This window comes from Balaenoptera borealis, assembly GCF_965194805.1.
Source record: "Balaenoptera borealis genome assembly, chromosome: 2".
NCBI classification, from domain to species: Eukaryota; Metazoa; Chordata; class Mammalia; order Artiodactyla; family Balaenopteridae; genus Balaenoptera; species Balaenoptera borealis.
Genome location: NC_138867.1, coordinates 4,632,941 through 4,654,149, shown reverse-complemented (window position 1 = coordinate 4,654,149; position 21,209 = coordinate 4,632,941).

The window sequence follows — 21,209 nt, the reverse complement described above, 5'->3', positions numbered from 1 at the left end:
GTAAATGGAATCATACAAAAAAAAAATCAGATGTTTAATTACACAGTAGTATACTTTCCATTAAATTAGACAGCAGATAAATTAGCTACATTACAAAAAAACTTTCCTTTCTCTCCATTACAAAAACAGAAACTGGGTTTTAAAAATTTAAGGAAACTTCTAAAATTGGTATGATTTTCTACCAACAAAGTCATCTAAGAAATATTTACCTACCTGTTACCTTAATCAGTGATTCATTTATTATAATTTGCTCCTAAGCGCAGCTGTTTCAGAGCTGAGCTTCACTTATGCAGGACAGTGGTTATCATAAATTCAATGCAATTGTTTTTTGGGGCAGAGGAGGCAGGAACTGGAGAGACCAGAAAGAGATTCTAAAATTGGGCTTTTCATTTTTATGACCACTGTTCTTGGATTTTCCTTATGCAAAACAGATCTTAATTAAATTACTTATCAAATACAAATAACTCACAAATTCACATAGCAAAAATGGGATAAAGTCAGCCCTTAATATGAGCTATAGTCCTAATGTTCCTTGCCCAAAAGATATTGGAAAGATTTGAAAAAATAAAAATTACATAGTTGGTCTATTGACAATTTCATATCTTTTAGTATTGTTTTTAATTCATCTTACGGTATTCTCAGACAGGCAATAGAAGATATATTTTCTATGGACAGTGTTACCTGTGTGCTTCTCACCTGTGTTGTGTGCAGATCCAGGCAGGTGGGACAATGGGGCTGGGGACCTGGCCTTGGGCAATCATGGCTGGGAGTCATACACTGGCCTTGGCCTAATGACCTATGATTCCTCCAGAGTCAGTAACAACCTGCTAACATCTGCCAACAGCTGCTCTCCAAGGAAGACCCCTGATGAGCCACCCCTCCCTTGGGGGGTGGTCCTCTCCCACACTGAATCTGTAATGGCCTGGTTTTTGCTCTAATAAAATGCTGACATGACTCTGCCAATTCTGGGCCTGGACCATAAGAAGTTCTAACAGCTTCCATGTTTAAGCTCTGGTGATCCCTGACCTGCCATGTAGGTAACCCAGCTGCCCTGCTGAAAAGACCACGAGGAATGATCCTGAGGAGGGTACCAAAGGGAGAGAGAAGACCTCGGACCACAAGTACATATAGAGACAGATCCAGCATCACAGCTGAGCCCAGCTCCTCATGGACCCCAGTAAGGCACGAGTGAGCCATTTGGATATTTCAGTGCAAGATTCACAGGAGGCCCTGCCGCCTTTCCTGACCCCATGCCTCTGTCCACAAGTCCTTGCGGGGGAGGGCTCCTGTCAGAGGGCTTGGCTGAATAAAAGACAAATTTAGACGAACACTTTACTTTTTCAAGGTTTTGGTGAGCACCGTGGTTTTAACCCCCATGGGTTCAACTGCCATCAGCCAGAAATGAAAGAAGGGCATATATTTTAAATGATGAACATGACCAAGAAGAAAGAGGACAACGTCTGTGATACCCAGAAGGTGTCGCTCTTTCCCATGTCCCTCTTACTGCCCCGATTTAAGGAGCAGTCATAAACAAACACATTCTCCTTATGGGCTGAAAGTGAAGAAGGCCGTTATTTATGGATGGAAGAAGAACAGTTGGAGGGTGGAATTTGGGTAGGTCAGCAAGGTATCTTGCTCAGTGTGAAGTGAGTCATGGGGACTGGGCTGGGCAGTGCATGGATTGTGGGACTTATGGCAGGGCCCTCCCACCCTCGGCAGGTTGGGAAAGGGAGCGAGGCCACCACTGAGTGGTGTCAATCCGCATTAATAGTCCATGGCAAACAAGTTCAAGGGGCTGCCCTGGAGGTGTGGGCCCTGAGAGTAAAGGTAGAGACCTGAGAACAGCTGCAAAAAGCAACCCGAAGATGGGGCCATGGAATCAACATGGGCTGGAACAGGACCATGAGATCCACGTGTGCTCAGTGTTCAAAGCAAGGCACAGTGGAGGCATCTAAGGCCAGCATTTGGGGTAGGTAAGGCAACGACCTTTCACTGTTAGATACTAGACACCTACAAAGAACACAGGGAGTCTGAGAGTACTTGCATCTGGGCCAAGAAATAAGACACTGGGTGAAGAGTTTGAGAAGGAAGTGTTCGTTTGCTAGGGCTGCCACAGCAAAGTACCACAAACAAGGTGGCTAAAAATGTTAAATGTTAACATAAATGTTAATGCTAAATGTCAGTGGGGTAGAATTTTATTCTCCTATAGCTCTGGAGGCCAGGAGTCCAAAACCAAGGTATCCATAGGGCCTGGCTGTCTCTGAAGGCTCTGGGGGAGAATCCTTTCCTGCCTTTTGCTAGCTTCTATGGTTGTAAGAAGTTCTTGGCTTTCTTTGGCTTGGAGATGCATCACTCCCATCCCTGCTTCCCTCATCACGTGACCTTCTTTGCTATGTGTGTCTCTTCTCGTCCTCTTATAAGGACACCAGTCATTGGATTTAGGGCCCACACTAATTCAGTATGACCTCATCCTAACTTTTTTTTTTTAACATCTTTATTGGAGTATAATTGCTTTACAATGGTGTGTTAGTTTCTGCTTTATAACAAAGTGAATCAGCTATACGTATACATATATCCCCATATCTCCTACCTCTTGGGTCTCCGTCTAACCCTTCCTATCCCACCCCTCTAGGTGGTCACAGAGCACCGAGCTGATCTCCCTGTGCTATGCAACTGCTTCCCACTAGCTATCTATTTTACATTTGGTAGTCCATGCCACTCTCTCACTTCATCCCAGCTTACCTTTCCCCCTCCCTGTGTCCTCAAGTCCATTCTCTACGTCTGCGTCTTTATTCCCGTCCTGCCCCTGGGTTCTTCAGAACGATTTTTTTTTTTTTTTTTTTAGATTTCATATATATGTGTTAGCATATAGTATTTGTTTTTCTCTTTCTGACTTACTTCACTCTGTATGACAGATTCTAGGTCCATCCACCTCACTACAAATAACTCAATTTCATTTCTTTTCATGGCCGAGTAATATTTCATTGTATATATGTGCCACATCTTCTTATCCATTCATCTGTCGATGGGCACTTATGCTGCTTCAACGTCCTGGTTATTGTAAATAGAGCTGAAATGAAAATTGTGGTACAAGACTCTTTTTGAATTATGGTTTTCTCAGGGTGTATGCCCAGTAGTGGGATTGCTGGGTCATATGGTAGTTTTATTTTTAGTTTTTTAAGGAACCTCCATACTGTTCTCCATAGTGGCTGTATCAATTTCCATTCCCACCAACAGTGCAAGAGGGTTCCCTTTCCTCCACACTCTCTCCAGCATTTATTGTTTGTAGACTTTTTGATGATGGCCATTCTGACTGGTGTGAGGTGATACCTCATTGTAGTTTTGATTTGCATTTCTCTAATGATTAGTGATGTTGACCATTCTTTCATGTGTTTGTTGGCAATCTGCATATCTTCTTTAGAGAAATGTCTATTTAGGTCTTCTGCCCGTTTTTGGATTGGGTTGTTTGGTTTTTTGATATTGAACTGCATGAGCTGCTTGTAAATTTTGGAGATCAATTCTTTGTCAGTTGCTTCATTTGAAAATATTTTCTCCCATTTTGAGGGTTGTCTTTTCATCTTGCTTATGGTTTCCTTTGCTGTGCAAAAGCTTTTAAGTTTCATTAGGTCCCATTTGTTTATTTTTCTTTTTATTTCCATTTCTCTAGGAGGTGGGTCAAGAAGGATCTTGCTGTGATGTATGTCATAGAGTGTTCTGCCTAAGTTTTCCTCTACGAGTTTTATAGTGTCTGGCCTTACATTTAGATCTTTAATCCATTTTGAGTTTATTTTTGTGTATAGTGTTAGGGAGTGTTCTAAATTCATTCTTTTACATGTAGCTGTCCAGTTTTCCCAGCACCACTTATTGAAGAGACTGTCATTTCTCCATTGTATATTGTTGCCTACTTTATCAAAAACAAGGTGACCATGGGCTTCCCTGGTGGCACAGTGGTTGAGAATCTGCCTGCCAATGCAGGGCACACGGGTTCAAGCCCTGGTCTGGGAGGATCCCACATGCCACAGAGCAACTAGGCTCGTGAGCCACAACTGCTGAGCCTGCGCGTCTGGAGCCTGTGCTCTGCAAAAAGAGAGGCTGCGATAGTGAGAGGCCCACGTACCGTGATGAAGAGTGGCCCCTGCTTGCCCCAACTAGAGAAACGAAGACCCAACACAGTCAAAAATAAATAAATAAATAAATAAAATTAAAAAAAAAATAAGGTGACCATATGTGTGTGGGTTTATCTCTGGGCTTTCTATCCTGTTCCATTGATCTATATTTCTGTTTTTGTGCCAGTACCATACTTTCTTGATGACTGTAACTTTGCAATATAGTCTGAAGCCAGGGAGCCTGATTCCACCAGCTCCATTTTTCTTTCTCAAGATTACTTTGAAAAAAAAAAAAAGTTTGCTTTGGCTATTTGGGGTCTTTTGTGTTTCCATGCAAATTGTGCAATTTTTTATTCTAGTTCTGTGAAAAATGCCATTGGTAGTTTGATAGAGATTGCATTGAATCTCTAGATTGCTTTGGGTAGTATAGTCATTTTCACAATGTTTATTCTTCCAATCCAAGAACATGATATATCTCTCCATCTGTTTGTAACATCTTTAATTTCTTTCATCAGTGTCTTATAGTCTTCTGCATACAGACCTTTTGTCTCCTTAGGTAGATTTATTCCTAGATATTTTATTCTTTTAGTTGCAATGGTAAATGGGAGTGTTTCCTTAATTTCACTTTCAGATATTTCATCATTACTGTATACGAATACAAGAGATTTCTGTGCATTAATTTTGTATCCTGCTACTTTACCAAATTCATTGATTAGCTCTAGTAGTTTTCTGGTAGCATCTTTAGGATTCTCTATGTATAGTATCATGTCATCTGCAAACAGTGATAGCTTTACTTCTTCTTTTCTGATTTGGATTCCTTTTATTTCTTTCTCTTCTCTGATTGCTGTGGCTAAAACTTCCAAAACTATGTTGAAAAATAGTGGTGAGAGTGGGCAACCTTGTCTTGTTCCTGATCTTAGTGGAAATGGTTTCAGTTTTTCACCGTTGAGAACGATGTTGGCTGTGGGTTTGTCATATATAGCCTTTATTACTTTGAGGTTAGTTCCCTCTATGCCTACTTTCTGGAGGGTTTTTATCAAAAATGGGTGTTGAATTTTGTCAAAAGCTTTTTCTGCATCTATTGAGATTATCATATGGTTTTTATCCTTCAATTTGTTAATACGGTGTATCACATTGACTGATTTGCATATATTGAAGAATCCTTGCATTCTTGGGATAAACCCTACTTGATCATGGTGTATAATCCTTTTAATGTGCTGTTGGATTCTGTGTGCTAGTATTTTGTTGAGGATTTTTGCATCTAAGTTCATCAGTGATATTGGCCTGCAGTTTTCTTTCTTTGTGATATCTTTATCTGCTTTTGGTATCATGATGATGGTGGCCTCGTAGAATGAGTTTGGGAATGTTCCTCCCTCTGCTATATTTTGGAAGATTTTGAGAAGGATAGGTGTTAGCTCTTCTCTAAATGTTTCATAGAATTCGCCTCTGAATCCATCTGGTCCTGGGCTTTTGTTTGTTGGAAGATATTTAATCACATTCTCAATTTCAGTTCTTGTGATTGGTCTGTTTATATTTTATGTTTCTTCCAGGTTCTGTCTCAGAAGGCTGTGCTTTTCTAAGAATTTGTTTCCTCCAAGTTGTCCATTTGATTGGCATATAGTTGCTTGTAGTAATCTCTCATGATCCCTCGTATTTCTGCAGTATCAGTTGTCACTTCCCCTTTTTAATTTCTAATTCTACTGGTTTGAGTCTACTCCATTTTTTTCTTGAGGGGTCTCACTAATGGTTTATCAATTTTGTTTATCTTCTCAAAGAAGCAGCTTTTAGTTTTATTGATCTTTGCTATTGTTTCCTTCATTTCTTTTTCATGTATTTCTGATCTGATCTTTATGATTTCTTTCCTCCTGCTAAATTTGGTTTATTTTTTGTTGTTGTTTTTCTTCTTCTTTCTCTAATTGCTTTAGGTGTAAGGTTAGGTTATTTATTTGAGATGTTGATTGTTTCTTGAGGTAGGATTGTATTGCTATAAATGTCCCTCTTCGAACTGCTTTGGCTGCATCCCATAGGTTTTGGGTCATCATGTTTTCTTTTTCATTTATTTCTAGGTGTTTTTTGATTTCCTCTTTAATTTCTTCAGGAACTCCTGGTTATGTAGTAGTGTGTTGTTTAGCCTCCATATGTTTGTATTTTTACAGGTTTTTTCCTGTAATTGATATCTAGTCTCATAACGTTGTGGTTAGAAAAGAAACTTGATACAATTTCAATTTTCCTATATTTACCAATGCTTGATTTGTGACCCAAGATATGATCTATCCTGGAGAATGTTCCATGAGCACTTGAGAAGTAAGTGTATTCTGTTTTTTTTGGATGGAATGTCCTATAAATATCAATTAAGTCCATCTAGTTTAATGTATCATTTAAAGCTTGTGTTTCCTTATTTATTTTCATTTTGGATGATCTGTCTATTGGTGAAAGTGGGGTGTTAAAGTCCCCTACTATGTTGGGTGCATAAATATTTACAGTTGTTATATCTTCTCCTTGGGTTGATCCCTTGATCATTATGTAGTGTCCGTCTTTGTCTCTTGTAATAATCTTTATTTTAAAGTGTATTTTCTCTGATATGAGAATTGCTACTCCAGCTTTCTTTTGATTTCCATTTTTCATGGAATATCTTTTTCCATCCCCTCACTTTCAGTCTGTATGTGTCCCTAGGTGTGAAGTGGGTCTCTTGTAGACAGCATATATACGGGTCTTGTTGTTGTATCCATTCAGCCAGTTTATGTCTTTTTGTAGGAGCATTGAATCCATTTACATTTAAGGTAGTTATTGATATGTATGTTCCTATATTACCATTTTCTTAATTGTTTTGGGTTTGTTACTGTAGGTCTTTTCCTCCTCTTATGTTTCCTGCCTAGAGAAGATCCTTTAGCATTTGTTTTAAAGCCTGTTTTGTGGTGCTGAATTCTCTTAGCTTTTGCTTGTCTGTAAAGTTTTTAATTTCTCTGTCACATCTGAATGAGGTCCTTCCTTGGCAGTGTAATCTTTGTTGTAGGTTTTTCCCTTTCATCACTTTAAATATGTTTTGCCACTCCCTTCTGGTTTGTAGAGTTTCTGCTGAAAGATCAGCTTTAACCTTATGGGGATTCCCTTTTATGTTATTTGTTGCTTCTTCCTGCTGCTTTTAATATTTTTTCCTTTTATTTAATTTTTGATAGTTTGATTAATATGTGTCTGGTGTGTTTCTCCTTGGATTTATCCTGTATGGGACTCTCTGTGCTTCCTGGGCTTGAATGAATATTTCCTTTCCCATATTAGGGAAGTTTTCAACTGTAATCTCTTCAAATATTTTCTCAGTCCCTTTCTTTTTTCTCTTCTTCTCCTGGGACCCCTATAATTCGAATGTTGGTGAGTTTAATGTTGTCCCAGAGGTCTCTGAGACTGTCCTCAATTCTTTTCATTCTTTTCTTTTTATTCTGCTCTGCAGTAGTTATTTCCAGTATTTTCTCTTCCAGGTCATGTATTCGTTCTTCTGCCTTAGGTATTCTGCTATTGAGTCCTTCTAGACAATTTTAAATTTCATTTATTTTATTGTTCATCACAGTTTGTTTGTTCTTTAGCTCTTACAGGTCCTTTTTAAATGTTTCTTGTATTTTCTCCATTCTATTTCCAAGATTTGGATCATCTTTACATCATTACTCTGAATTCTTTTTCAGGTAGACTGCCTATTTCCTTGTCATTTTTTTGGTCTGGTGGGTTTTTACCTTGCTCCTTCATCTGCTCTATGTTTGTCTCTCTTCTCATTTTGCTTAACTTACTGTGTTTGGGGTCTCCTTTTCAAATGCTGCAGGTTCGTAGTGTCTGTTGTTTTTGGTGTCTGCTCTCTGTGGCTAAGGTTGGTTCAGTGGGTTTTGTAGGCTTCCTGGTGGAGCGGACTTGTGCCTGTGTTCTGGTGGATGAGGATGGACCTTGTCTTTCTGTGGGCAGGACCATGTCTGGTGGTGTGTTTTGGGGTGTCTGTGACCTTATTATGATTTTAGGCAGCCTCTCTGCTAATGGGTGGGGTTGTGTTCCTGTCTTGCTATTTGTTTGGCAAAGGGTGTCCAGCACTGTAGCTTGGTGGTCGTTGAGTGGAGCTGAGTCTTAGCGTTGAGCTGGAGATCTCTGGCAGAGCTTTTGCCATTTGATATTATGTGGAACCATGAGGTCTCTGGTGGACCAATGTCCTGATCTCGGCTCTCCCATCTCAGAGGCACAGGCCTGACACCTTGCCAGAGCACCAAGACACTGCCAGCCACACAGCTCAGAAGAAAAAGGAGGAAAAAAAGAAAGATATAAAGAAAAAACTAAAATAAAGTTATTAAAATAAAAATACAATTATTAAAAAAATATTAAAAAGTAATAAAAAAAGAAAAAAGAAAGAAAGAAAGAACAGAGCAACCAGGCCAAAAAACAGAACCATCAATGATAACAAGCACTAAAAACTATACAAAAAAAAAAAAGAAAAAAGAAACTGACAGACAAAACCCAGGACAAATGGTAAAAGTGAAGCTATATAGAGAATATCACACAAGAAGCATACACATACACATTCAACAAAAAGAGAAAAAGGAAATATATACATATATATATATATATATATATATATATATAGTTGCTCCCAAAGTCCACCGCCTCAATTTTGGGATGATTTGTTGTCTATTCATGTGTTCCACAGATGCAGGATATATCAAGTTGATTTTGGAGATTTAATCCACTTCTCCTGAGGCTGCTGGGAGAAATTTCCCTTTCTCTACTCAACAGCTCCTGGTGTTCAGCTTTGGATTTAGCTCTACCTCTGCATGTAGGTCGCCTGAAGACATCTGTTCCCTGTTCAGACAGGACGGGGTTAAAGTAATGGCTGATTAGGGGGCTCTGGCTCACTCAGGCTGGGGGGAAGGAGGGGTACGGAATGCAGGGCGAGTCTGAGGCAACAGAGGCCAGCATGACGTTGCAACAGCTGAGAAGCGCCATGTGTTCTCCCGGGGCTGTTTTCCCTTCATCAGGGGACCCTGGCAGTGGCGGGCTGCACAGGCTCCCAGGAGGGGAGGTATGGATAGTGACCTGTGCTTGCACACAGGCTTCTTGGTGGCTTCAGTAGCATCCTTAACGTCTCATGCCCGTCTCTGGTGTCCACGCTGATAGCCGTGGCTCACGCCCATCTCTGGAGATTGTTTAGGCGGTGCTCTGAATCCCCTCTCCTTGCACACCCCAAAACAATGGTCTCTTGCCTCTTAGGTCCAGACTTTTTCCCAGTCTACCTCCCAGCTAGCTGTGGTGCACTAGCCCCTTCAGGCTGTGTTCACGCCACCAACCCCAGTCCTCTCCCTGGGATCCGACTGAAGCCCGAGCCTCAGCTCCCAGACCCCGCCCGCCCCGGCGGCTGAGCAGACAAGCCTCTTGGGCTGGTGAGTGCTGGTCGGCACCGATCCTCTGTGCGGGAATCTCTCCACTTTGACCTCTGCACCCCTGTGGTTGGGCTCTCCTCGGTGGCCCCGAAGCTCCCCCCACGCCGCCCACTCCCCATCTCCGCCAGTGAAGGGGCTTCCTAGTGTGTGGAAACTTTTCCTCCTTCACAGCTCCCTCCCAGTGGTGCTGGTCTCATCCCTATTCTTTTGTCTCTGTTTTTTCTTTTGCCCTACCCTGGTATGAGTGCAGTTTTTTGCCTTTTAGGAAGTCTGAGGTCTTCTGCCAGCGTTCAGTATGTGTTCTGTAGGAGTTGTTCGACATGTAGATGTATTTCTGATGTATTTGTGGGGAGGAAGTTGATCTCTATGTCTTAGTTTTCCACCATCTTGAAGGTCTGGTCCCATTCACCTCATTTTAATTTGATGACATCTGCAAACACCATATTTCCAAATAAGACCACATTCACAAGTGCCTGAGGTTACAACTTTAATATATATTTTGGGGGTGATATATTTTTGTTAGGGGAGTGGTGGCTGTGATACTAAAAGGCTTTTGTTAACCTAGTGGTTCCAAAGGGTCACCAGAAGTCACTCTCAGACTAAGAAATAGTTTAATCAAGTTCCTTCAGCAACCATCTGAAGTGAGTTACCTATTTATTCAAGATTTATTTTATACCATAAAATATTTGTTGTTCTCCTAAAGTGAATACATAATTCTCATTAAAATCTTCTCAGTACTTTTTTTTGGTGAGGGGGTGGGGGTGGGATTGTGGATTGCTTTCCCTTGAATTTAGTTATATTTGTACTATATATTTGTAAGTATATATTCACTTGTTATTTTTATTACAAAAATAAGGACATACTGTATTAGTGACATTATCCCTTTTGTGTCAAATGCATTGCAGTACATTTTTCTATCATTATTTGCTTCTTGAATTTGTTCATGGAATGCTTTGCAGCACAATAATTGTTGTGGTGTATTAATCTAGACAATCACTCTTATTTAGGAACAAATTTCACAGACCAAAGTTATTTTTTTAAGTGTTTATTTCTTTATGTAAAAAATAGTGTTCACTCAGTATCTTTTTCTAGAAGGCAATTATTTTAAAGACCACTTATTAAATCATCTCTATGTTGCCCCTCCTCCCTTGATTTGTAATTCTGCCTTCATCATATAATAAAGTACCATATGCATTTGGTCTATAGGTGGGCTCTCTGCTCTCTTACATTGATCCATCTGCTAATTCTGCCTTAGTACCTACAGTTTTAGTTATTGCTGTTTTTCTTTACATTTTATTAGTGAGTGGCAAGTCCTTATCCTTATTACTTAGGTCAAAATTTCCCTGGTTAGTTCTGAATTATCCAGATGATTTTAATTATTTTTATCAATTATCAAAAATTATCGGAATTTTGATTGAAATTGCCTTTTATTTACATAGATATCTTTAACATCTTGATCTTACTTGAGATTATAAATTATATTCTTAATTTATTCAAAATTAATTTCAGTCTCTAAATTTTTTTATAAGTTTAACCCTATAGCTTCTTTGTATATCTGGTTATTTTGTAGACTTCAGAGAAATTCTGTACAATTTTGGTTCATATAAATAGCATGCTGAAATTAAAATCTAGGCCTTCAGGATTTCAAATATCTGGGTCTCACATGTTCAACTTCCCTTTTATATGGAAGGTGATGATGGACCAGTATTAACAAGATGTATTTCACTGAAAGAATCATGTTATAAATTTATATTATCAGTTCCATAAAAGAAAAGGTCAGACGAATGATTGAAAGTGTAATAAAACAGTATACTTTTACAAAATCTTTCCTTGGGAATGCATTTTTAAGAAACTAATTCAAATAAAAATCATTCTGAGATTGAAAACATATCAGAAGAATCAAGTAGTTATCATATAACAGAATGCATCCTTAATCTCAGGTATGGGAAATCATGTGACCAGAGCAGAAAGGAGGGGATTCAGACGTGTGACTTACTTCATTTCTTTGTGACTTAATGAAAAAACAAATATAAAGAGTCCAAATTAATGGAATGTCTCTTTGCTTTTGTAAAGTAGGCATATACAAATTTAGATTGTTTTTACTATGATAAATATATAATGTGTGTAAACTAAATAACATTACACCTGCAGGCTAATCTAGATCCAGTATTAATACACACAATGGGTTGATATATTGCACATGTCAGCCTCGTACATATTTTCTATCCCCGTGTTCACATCTGGGGCTAAGGTCCTTGCCCAGAGGGTGCTGAAGATATGCACCCTTGATCCTGTAGCTGAGAAGTCCAGCTAGCACCCCCTGGAGCTCCCCATGCCCTGTCCTTGACCTGTGAGCTACTTCAGGGATGCTGCCGGCCTGCATCCTGAGTCCTTCCCCACGTGCAGGGTGATGATCGTGCCCGCTTTATCCTTCTCTCCTCCTACAGCAATGAAGGAGTTGTACCAATAATCTAGAAGACCTTTAACTGATAGAGTTCTAAAAAACATGCATCTCTGTGATCTTTTGGTGTGCCTGGTGTCCCCATCCAGGAGGGCTGGAGGAAGCCTGTAGGTTTGTGAGCAAATGTCACGGCTGTAAAATGCCATCTGCGGCCCATCTGTCCACCCCTCCCGGGTGTGCAGTCCATCTCACTGGGAGGTTCTTGGCATCTTTGGAAGCCTGGCCCCCACTCTTTCCTTTGATATCTTTTCTTCTTGGGACCTGGCAATTCTGACCCTATACATACTACTTTGGTAATAACCCCATTCTAGGATTCTGCTACTCCTGAGTCTATGATTTTTGTATTTAAGTTGAGTTCTCAGCTGCAATGATTTGTTTAAGTAATAGTTTAACATAAGGCATAATATATATATATATACACACATATTTATATGTGTGTATATATGTATGTGTGTATATATATATATATATATATATATATATATATATATATATATATATATATATATATATATATATATATATGCCATGTTGCATAGCATGTGGGATCTTAGTTTCCCAACCAGGGATCAAACCCGTGTCCCCTTCAGTGGACGCCAGAGTCTTAACCACTGGACCGCCAGGAAGTCCATAAGCTATTTTGAGAATAGCTCCTCTAAACTTGGTTGGGCTTATGGACTTTACGAATCTTTACTTATTTCCTAAATTCCTTTTAATATGCTGGTATCTGCTTTATAATAGGAAAATAACAAAAGGACATGAACTTGCATCATGAGCTTTTAGGGACACTGAATGTCAACGTTCTCCACGAAATGTCAACACGATGACTGTCTGAGCCAGGAGCCAAGTTCCTGTGATGTAGCTGTTTCCTTTGCTACACAAGACAGACAAGCGGTGGTTTCTACAAAAGTTTGCCTGGTGTATCTATATCACGTGTGTCTTCCAACTCTGCCTACATAGGTTCTTTTATGCTGGGACTTTGTAAAACAGTGTTATTAGGGAAGAACTGAACTGAATCCATTGGACAAACCACAACCATATTGCTAAGTAGGTAACAGAGTAATAATTACACAAGCATGAACTGGGAGTACTGTATGGGCATAAGGACCGTGTGGCCAACCACTGATCCCATGTCCTCATTATCCTGATGGAGCTATTTCCCAGAAAAGGTGCTTTGCTGGGTCTGGGTTAGCCTCTAGACTATCTAGCCTGCTCAATTCCTAGAGTCCAAGAAACTGAGAGCAGGTGTTCTGAGCTGAATTGTACCTCTCCAAAATCCATATGTTGAAGTCCTAACACCCAGTACCCCAGATATGACTGCATTTGGAGATAGGGCTTTTAAAGAGGTGATTTAGGGACTTTAAACAGGTTTTATGGGTGGTACATAATCCAACATGACTGGTTTCCTTTAAGAAGAGGAGTTTAGGACCCAGACAGGCACAAAGAGATGACCATGTGAAGACACAGGGAGAAGATAGTCATCTACAAGCCCAGGAAAGAGGACTCAGAAGAAACCAACCCTGCTGACACCTTGATCTCAGACTTCCAGAGTCCAGAGTTGTGAGAAAATAAAAGTCTGCTGTTTAAGCCACCCGGTCTGTGGTACTTTGTTCTGGTGGCCTGAGCAAACTAACATAGCCGAGAAGGCAGAAGCAAGACTGCTTTGCTACAAAGAAATACTGGAAAAATGCATAAGAAACTAAAAATCACTGGGGAAGGGCCTGGTAGGAATTGATCAGTGGACCCAGGTATGAGAGGGAGAGTCTTTGAACCATGTGACCATATTGCATATTTAACAGTCAGCAAAAGGCACACTTGTGACAAACTGCTGTGCCATCATTTCACTAACTGACCTCGTCATACTCACCCCTACGAGTATTACAGAAGTCACCTACCTCTCTGCTGCCATTCTTATTGAGTGAGAATAATATTCATGCAAAACTCTTTCTCCCACCCTTTGAGCTGGGCATTTTCTTTTAGGGAACCACAAAAGTGCTCTAGTACTAAATGACTGATTCACTTTTACTTAAAGCATATCACAATTATGATTCCCATTTACCCATGATGTAACTCAAAAATTACCACAAAGTGATTTCTTTCTGGTATTTATTTAAAAAAAAAGTGAATTGCATTATCTTCAGTTCATCCTCAACCTTCCCACCAGTTAAATTTCCAAATTCTTCTTTAATCCTTTGTTCCACGATTTTCCAGTTCCTGCAGAATAAAAACCTGACATTTTAGGACAGTATTTAAGGCTCTCCACTTTGGTTTAAGACAAGGGCGCAAATCTGCAGGGCCCGACTCAAGGAGTGGCTTGAAGGGTCTCACATCCGGCCTGATTCACCCACAGGCATGCTCAGCATCCTGCCTGGGCCCCTTTTCACAAAGTCCCTGGACAAGGATACCACTTCTGCTGGTGCTGCTGGGGCCATCCTCCCTGGGTACGGCTCAGGCCGTGGGCCCAGTTCTAATAGCTGAGTTTTCATCATGTTCTTGTCACCAACGAAGCAGTACCAGGAAGGCAGTCACAGTGTCAGCTGTCAGACGGAGCATCCAAACGTAGGGAGAAGATCTGGGGTCCAAAACCAACTGCTCCAAAGCAGAGTTGAGGAGCCTGCCTTACAGAGGTATGTATGGAAAAAGAGGGCTTAGCTGACCAGGGTCAGGGTGGCTCCTTAGTGAGGCTGAGTGCCAGGTGGAGGGGAATAATGGGACTTAGTGAGGGTGGATGCCAGAGGGAGGAGAGAATGGGTCTGGATTAACGGACCTAGAGCATCCAGGGTGAAGGGAGTGAGGGCTTTTCTCTACTGTCTCTCTGGCCTCATCCAAGGCTCAACATTAGTTCTGGATGCCTCAGTTAGAGGGTATTAAACAAACAAAACACAGTCCGAAAATCATGGCCGGGATGAGTGGCCAGAGAGAGCCCGGGAGAGGGCAGGTGGAAGCAGTGACAGCCGTCCAGCTGCTCAGAGAAGCTGAGGACGAGGTGCTGGTTTTGCTTATTTGGAAGGTCCATGTACAGAAGCAGCAATGTGTGGTCTGTGGATGGCTCCATCAAGTTCAAGTCTTGTGACAGGAACTCCTGTTGCACTGTGACAGGAGACAGGCTGTTCAAAAGCGGGGAAGTCACAGCGACGAAACCATCACTGGAGTCTTCAGAGTGTAGCTGCCCGACCACCTGGCATGGGTGAGGTGGGGGAAATCCTCTGATGAGGTTTGGGAAGGGATTTGAGTTAACTTATCCAAACACCGGCAAATGAGGGTTTGCCTGCATGAGACTCCTTACTTCCTTAATCCCCTTGGAATTTGGAGGGCACCCCTTGCTCCCCTCCCCAGCCCCCAAGCTTCCCTCTTCCCTCTGAAATCTTTCCAGTCTCTGCAAAAAGTCCTTTCACCCTCCAGAAAAGTTCAAGTCACATGCTGTTTCTAGAATGTCCTACAGCTGGGCTCCAAACCAGCCCTGTTGAGCCTACCTTGAAGCAACTACAAACACACGCAATCCTTTCTGCTCCTGGCCCCGTCATCCGGGCCTCCATCACACACCCCACAAACACTCCCACAGTCCTAACTGCTCCTCTGCCCCCTCCTCCCCTCCCTCTGACCCAGGCTCCACGCTGCAACACACAGACCTTCTCTAACGTCAAGGAGCTCCTGTCATCCCAGGTTAAACCGCCTCCCATGCATCTCATTAGCTTGGGTAAAGCTAGGGTAAACCTCAGCATCTTCTCTACCTCCAGGGATCAGATTAGATGCAAACTCATCTCTTCAGCCCCATCCTGGGCCACCGTCCACCCAGTCCGTGCTCCCCAGGCACGCTGGCTCCTCTCGGGTCCTTGGACGTGCCAAGGTCTTCCCTCCACAGATCTGCACCTGCTGCTGATTCTGGCGGAACGCACCTCCCTTCCCTGGGTTTGGCTGGTTCTTTCTCGATGGTCAGCTCCACCCTCAGGTCCCCAACTCAGCACAGACTCCCACCCACCCCTGTAAGGGCAGCCCCTCCTCATCCTGCCTCCCAAACGCCGCGTCTTCCTTCTGATCCATTATCACGGTTCACGGTTACTTTGACTATTGGTTTCCTTTCTTGGGGTTGTTTTGGTCCATAGGAGCAAGAAGTAATTCTGTGGTGCTCGTGTGTCACCTGTTCACATAGGCATGACCACCCCGATGCCACCCACCAAGTCACCTTTATGACCGTACTTGTTTTTTGTTTGTTGGTTTTTTGATTTTGATTTTGAGACACTTGACTCTACCGGACACAATTTTATTGACTTCATGCCTCCTGCTGTCCCCCCTGCCCCAGAAGAGCATAAGCGCTATTAGGGCAAGAGTTCTATGTTCTCAGAACTTATTCCAATCTTGGGCATACCTGAGATGCTTAACAAGTGCTTACTGACTGTGTGTTCAAATGCGTCACTGGATATTCTCTAATGCTTAGCAGCATGTCCCATGTGCATGAGGAACCCAGAAAGCATTTAACTATTTAATAAATGTGGAAGTAGACAGCAGAATGTTTTCTGGGATGCCAGTAGTCTCAAGATCTTTTTATGGAAGAGACTGAAGGTTAGTACTTGGAAGTCCCTGCAGTTATGTCTTAACCCTGTTTTCACTCTGTGGGATGTTGGAAAAGCCACACAACATTGTTACAGTGCAGTGTCTCACCTTCAAAATGGGACAATGGCATCATGTTGTCACGTAACTGTTGAGATGATCAAGGAAAACAGTACATATCAATCTCTTGACTCTCTTGGTGAGAGAAGAAATCTCCATCTGGACCTCATTGAGCTGACCACCTGGAATCGTGCTTGGCCTGAACACCTCACTCAGGACCCTCTGGTGTCAATTCCTTTCTTTGGCAGGGAAAGAAAAGAAGAACTTCAGTTAGAAAGATGTATCTTACAGCAGAAATTAACACAGCATTGTAAAAAAAAGTGCATTTACATCAATTTATAGTGTTATGTCACTAGAGGGATCCTGTATTTTATCCCAACTGAATATAGTGGATTATGGGGAAAAAAAAAGAAAGAAAAAAGATGTATCTAAGGAGACCTCCTGGGTTTCACAAAAACTCTACTTTCAACCAAAAGACACTGGCATCCAATTCATGGCTTCTTTATTTAAAAAAAACCAAAAACACAAAAAAACCCATGATGACATTTCTTGGCCACCCAGGAATGTCTCAGAATTTAGTTCCAGTCTGCTAGCAGAGACCGTCTCCCCACCTTGCCAGCTCTACACGGTGTGAACACACCATGAGTCACTTCTGGACTTTCTCTTGGCCTCTGCCACTTTGCTTTCATTCAGGAGGCTGACCTCCATCCAAGATACTGCCCTAGACCTTTTTGAAATCCCATAAAGCATGGACATGGCACTTATGGGAAACAGAATGCCTAATTACATGCAGTTAAGGAGTAGGAGCCGCTACCCTCAAACCTTCTAACTCCCGGATGACAGGCTTCTGTTGAATGCTGAAAGGATAAGGGATTTAGGGTGGGATTAGCATAGAGACATAAATACTATACACAGCACAAAGGAAAAAAGAAAGTGAAAATTTTCGGGAAAAACAAAATACATGGAGATACCATTCATTTCCATTTTAAAGGTTAGATAGACTTACTTTTAAAAACACATCCTCAGTTACGGGAATATTTAGCATATTATCCAACCCTTTGCACAAATTGTGATCTTTTGTTTTAGTGAATGTTCTGAGGCTATTTGAGAAAGCAAGCATTTGTTTGACAATTACATAGATTATGGCAGATTATAGCTTAAAAATGTTATCAGTGCGAAAGTTTCTAAGCAAATTCAAATTCTCACTTTTCATGGTGCCTAAGATTAATTGCTAAACTTAATTCAATATAACTTATATTTTGTTTAATATTGTGATTTGAGATTTTTAATTTTATTTCCAAATTGATTGTAATTAATATATAAAAAGATAGATTTTAAGAAATTGATTTAACATGGATTCCCCTCACTGAATATTTTCATTGATTCTAACAGTTTTCAGTTCACTCCCTTGTTTTTTTCCCCAAGTACACCTTCCCATTATGAGCAATTGCAATTTCTAATTGATTTGAGCCTGTACGTTTCTCAGCTTTGCTACTTTTCTTATTATTTTTCTAGTGGTTTTAGTTTATATAATTTGATGCTTTGTTTTTTGGTTTTACGTTTTCACGAGTGTAATAAATAAATAAAACAAGAGATGCAGCAACTTGAACAATCCTTAAAAAGGTCCTACACAGTACTTAATACTGGAAAAAACACTTTGGAAGGTAAGGATATAAAAGAATAATACAATATAATACAATAAGAACTATATGAACAAATAAAACTCTTCATCTCTTTTTTCTTATTGTGGGAACTTTTATTTATTTAATTTTTTATTGAAGTATAGTTGATTCACAATGTCATGTTAGCTTCAGGTGCACAGCAAAGTGTTCAGGTACACACACACACACACACACACACACACACACACACACACACACATATATATATATATATATATATATATATATATATTCTTTTTCAGATTCTTTTCCCTGATAGGTTATTACAAAATATTGAATATAGTTCCCTGTGCTATACAGTAGGTCCTTGTTGGTTATCTATTTGATATATAGTAGTGTGTGTATGTTAATCACAAACTCCTAATTTATCTCTCCCCCAATTCCCCTTTGGTAATCATAAGTTTGTTTTCTATGTCTGTGGGACTATTTCTGTTTTGTATATAAGTTCATTTGTATCATTTTTTTAGATTCCACATATGAAGATATCATATGATATTTGTCTTTCTCTGTCTGACTTACTTCACTTAGTATGATAATCTCTAAGTCCATTCATGTTACTACAAATGGCATTATTTCATTCTTTCTTATGGCTGAGTAATATTCTATTGTATATATATTCCACATATTCTTAACCTAAATGTCCATAGAAAGATGAATGGATAAACAAAACTCTTCATCTATAAGTTTTTCTATGTCTATGTAGAGTGTAGAATGCATGGATTTGAATGAGGGTAGTGGGAGGTGAAGGAAATTAAAGCAATTAATTGGAAATTTCCAGTAAAAGAGAAATTGTAGAGTTTTAAACTATATTTCTTAACATTTTGGATGAAAGCTCATATATATATATATATACAAGCATTTGTGTATGTGTATATCTATATCTATATCTATATCTATCTATCTATATATCTATCTATCTATCTATCTATCTATATATATATATATATATATATAGGGATATGTATGTGTGATTATGCATACATACCCACATACACACACAATATATTATGACCTGCAAGAATTAGGCTTTTTGAAATAAAGAGTAGTGGATAAAGAAAATGTGGTACATATATACAATGGAATATTACTCAGCCTTTAAGAAGAATGAAATAATGCCATTTGCAGCAATGGGGATGGACCTAGAGATTGTCATACTGAGTGAAGTAAGTCAGACAGAGAAAGACAAATATTGTATGATATCCCTTACATGCAGGCTCTAAAAAGAAATGATACAAATGAACTTATTTACTAAACAGAAACAGACTCACAGACTTAGAGAACGAATTTATGGTTACCAGGGGAAAAGGTGAGGGGAAGGGATAGTTAGGGCGTTTGGGATTGACATGTACACACTGCTGTATTTAAAATGGATAACCAACAAGGACCTACTGGATAGCATAGGGAACTCTACTCAATGTTATGAGGCAGCCTGGATGGGAGGGGAGTTTTGGAGAGAATGGGTACATGTTTATGTATGGCTGAGTCATTTTGCTATGCACCGGAAATTAACACAACATTGTTAATAGGCTATACTCCAATGTAGAATAAAAATTTTTAAAAAAGAGTAGTTTTAAAGAAAATCATATAATTTTCTATTGTCACTTTAACCAATTCAATGCATTTCAAAGTCAGCCAAAACTAAATTTGTTTTGTTTTTACCACTTGTTTCAGACAAGTCAAGTCCATAAGTTTAGACAATGCTCCCAAGAGGGCACTATGTGTGCTCTTGGAAGTTTAAGACATGGGTCACTTCTGTGGACCCTGAAAGTCCAAACAGTGCAGAGGGCTGTTTTTACCTCTGTAAAAGTAAACAGGGAGTCCATGATTTATATAGTAGTTTCCTGTTGCTGCTGTAATAAATTCCCACGAACTTAGTGGCTTAAAAGAACCTGAAATTGTCTGATCATTCTGGAAGACAGAAGTCTGATATCAGCTTCACTGGACCAAAACCAAGGTGTCAGCAGGGCCAAAACCCCTGGAGGCTCTGGCGGAGGATTTGTTCTTTGCCTCTTGCGGCATCTGGTGGCTGTTGCCTTTCCAGGCCTGTGGTCACATGGGTCCAGTCTCTGCCTCGTTGGTCACATCGTGACATGCTCTTCTGTGGGTGTGGAATATCCCTCCATAACGGTGGGATTGTATTTAGAGCCTGCCCAAATAATCCGAGATAACCTCCACATTTCAAGATCTTTTAATCACATTTGCAAAGATATTTTTGTCACATAGGTTAACACAGGTTCCAGGAATTAGGAGATACTTGTATATTTTTGGGGGGGGTATTCTAAAGCCTGCCACAGTGTAATAGTTTTCCCTTTAGAAAATCAAAGATTATCAAGATTTCTTTTTTAGAACCTAAGGCGTACTTATTAGTGTTAGATTAATCTTTGAAACCTGCCCTTGAATTTCTGATCTCCTCTAACAATGGCAGGATCTAAATGCCATTGTCTAGATACAGCTGCTGGGCACAGGCATAAGATGCTTTTATTTGACAGGATGAGAACTGCCATCAATTTTGCCTGTGCCACAATAGGTCTGAATTGTTTTTAACTCACTATGACTTTTATTATATTTTTTTTTCCTCCAAGTGTGAGGTCTTTGAGTGAGATAAATTTAAAGTTAGAATAAGATTCAAGGCTGAGTTGCCCTTATCCAGTAATCAGGGTCCAACCACTTACCCTTTCACGGCCTGCTTCTTCCTTCCCCAACGGGCAGTCACCAACTCAAGAGGATGCTATGATGGTTGATGCAGTGCCCCATCCAGATGTGCCCTCTTGGAGACCAAAATATAAAAACATCTGGAAGAAAAGTGAAAACTACCGGCAATTTTTTGGAATACTTTGTTTCTACGATGCCAACCACCAATTTTTTAGGAACGGAGAGTAGGTTCAGAGGATCACATTGCCTTTCCTCTGAAAGCTTAACTGGTAGGAAGACGCGACATTGCCTTTTC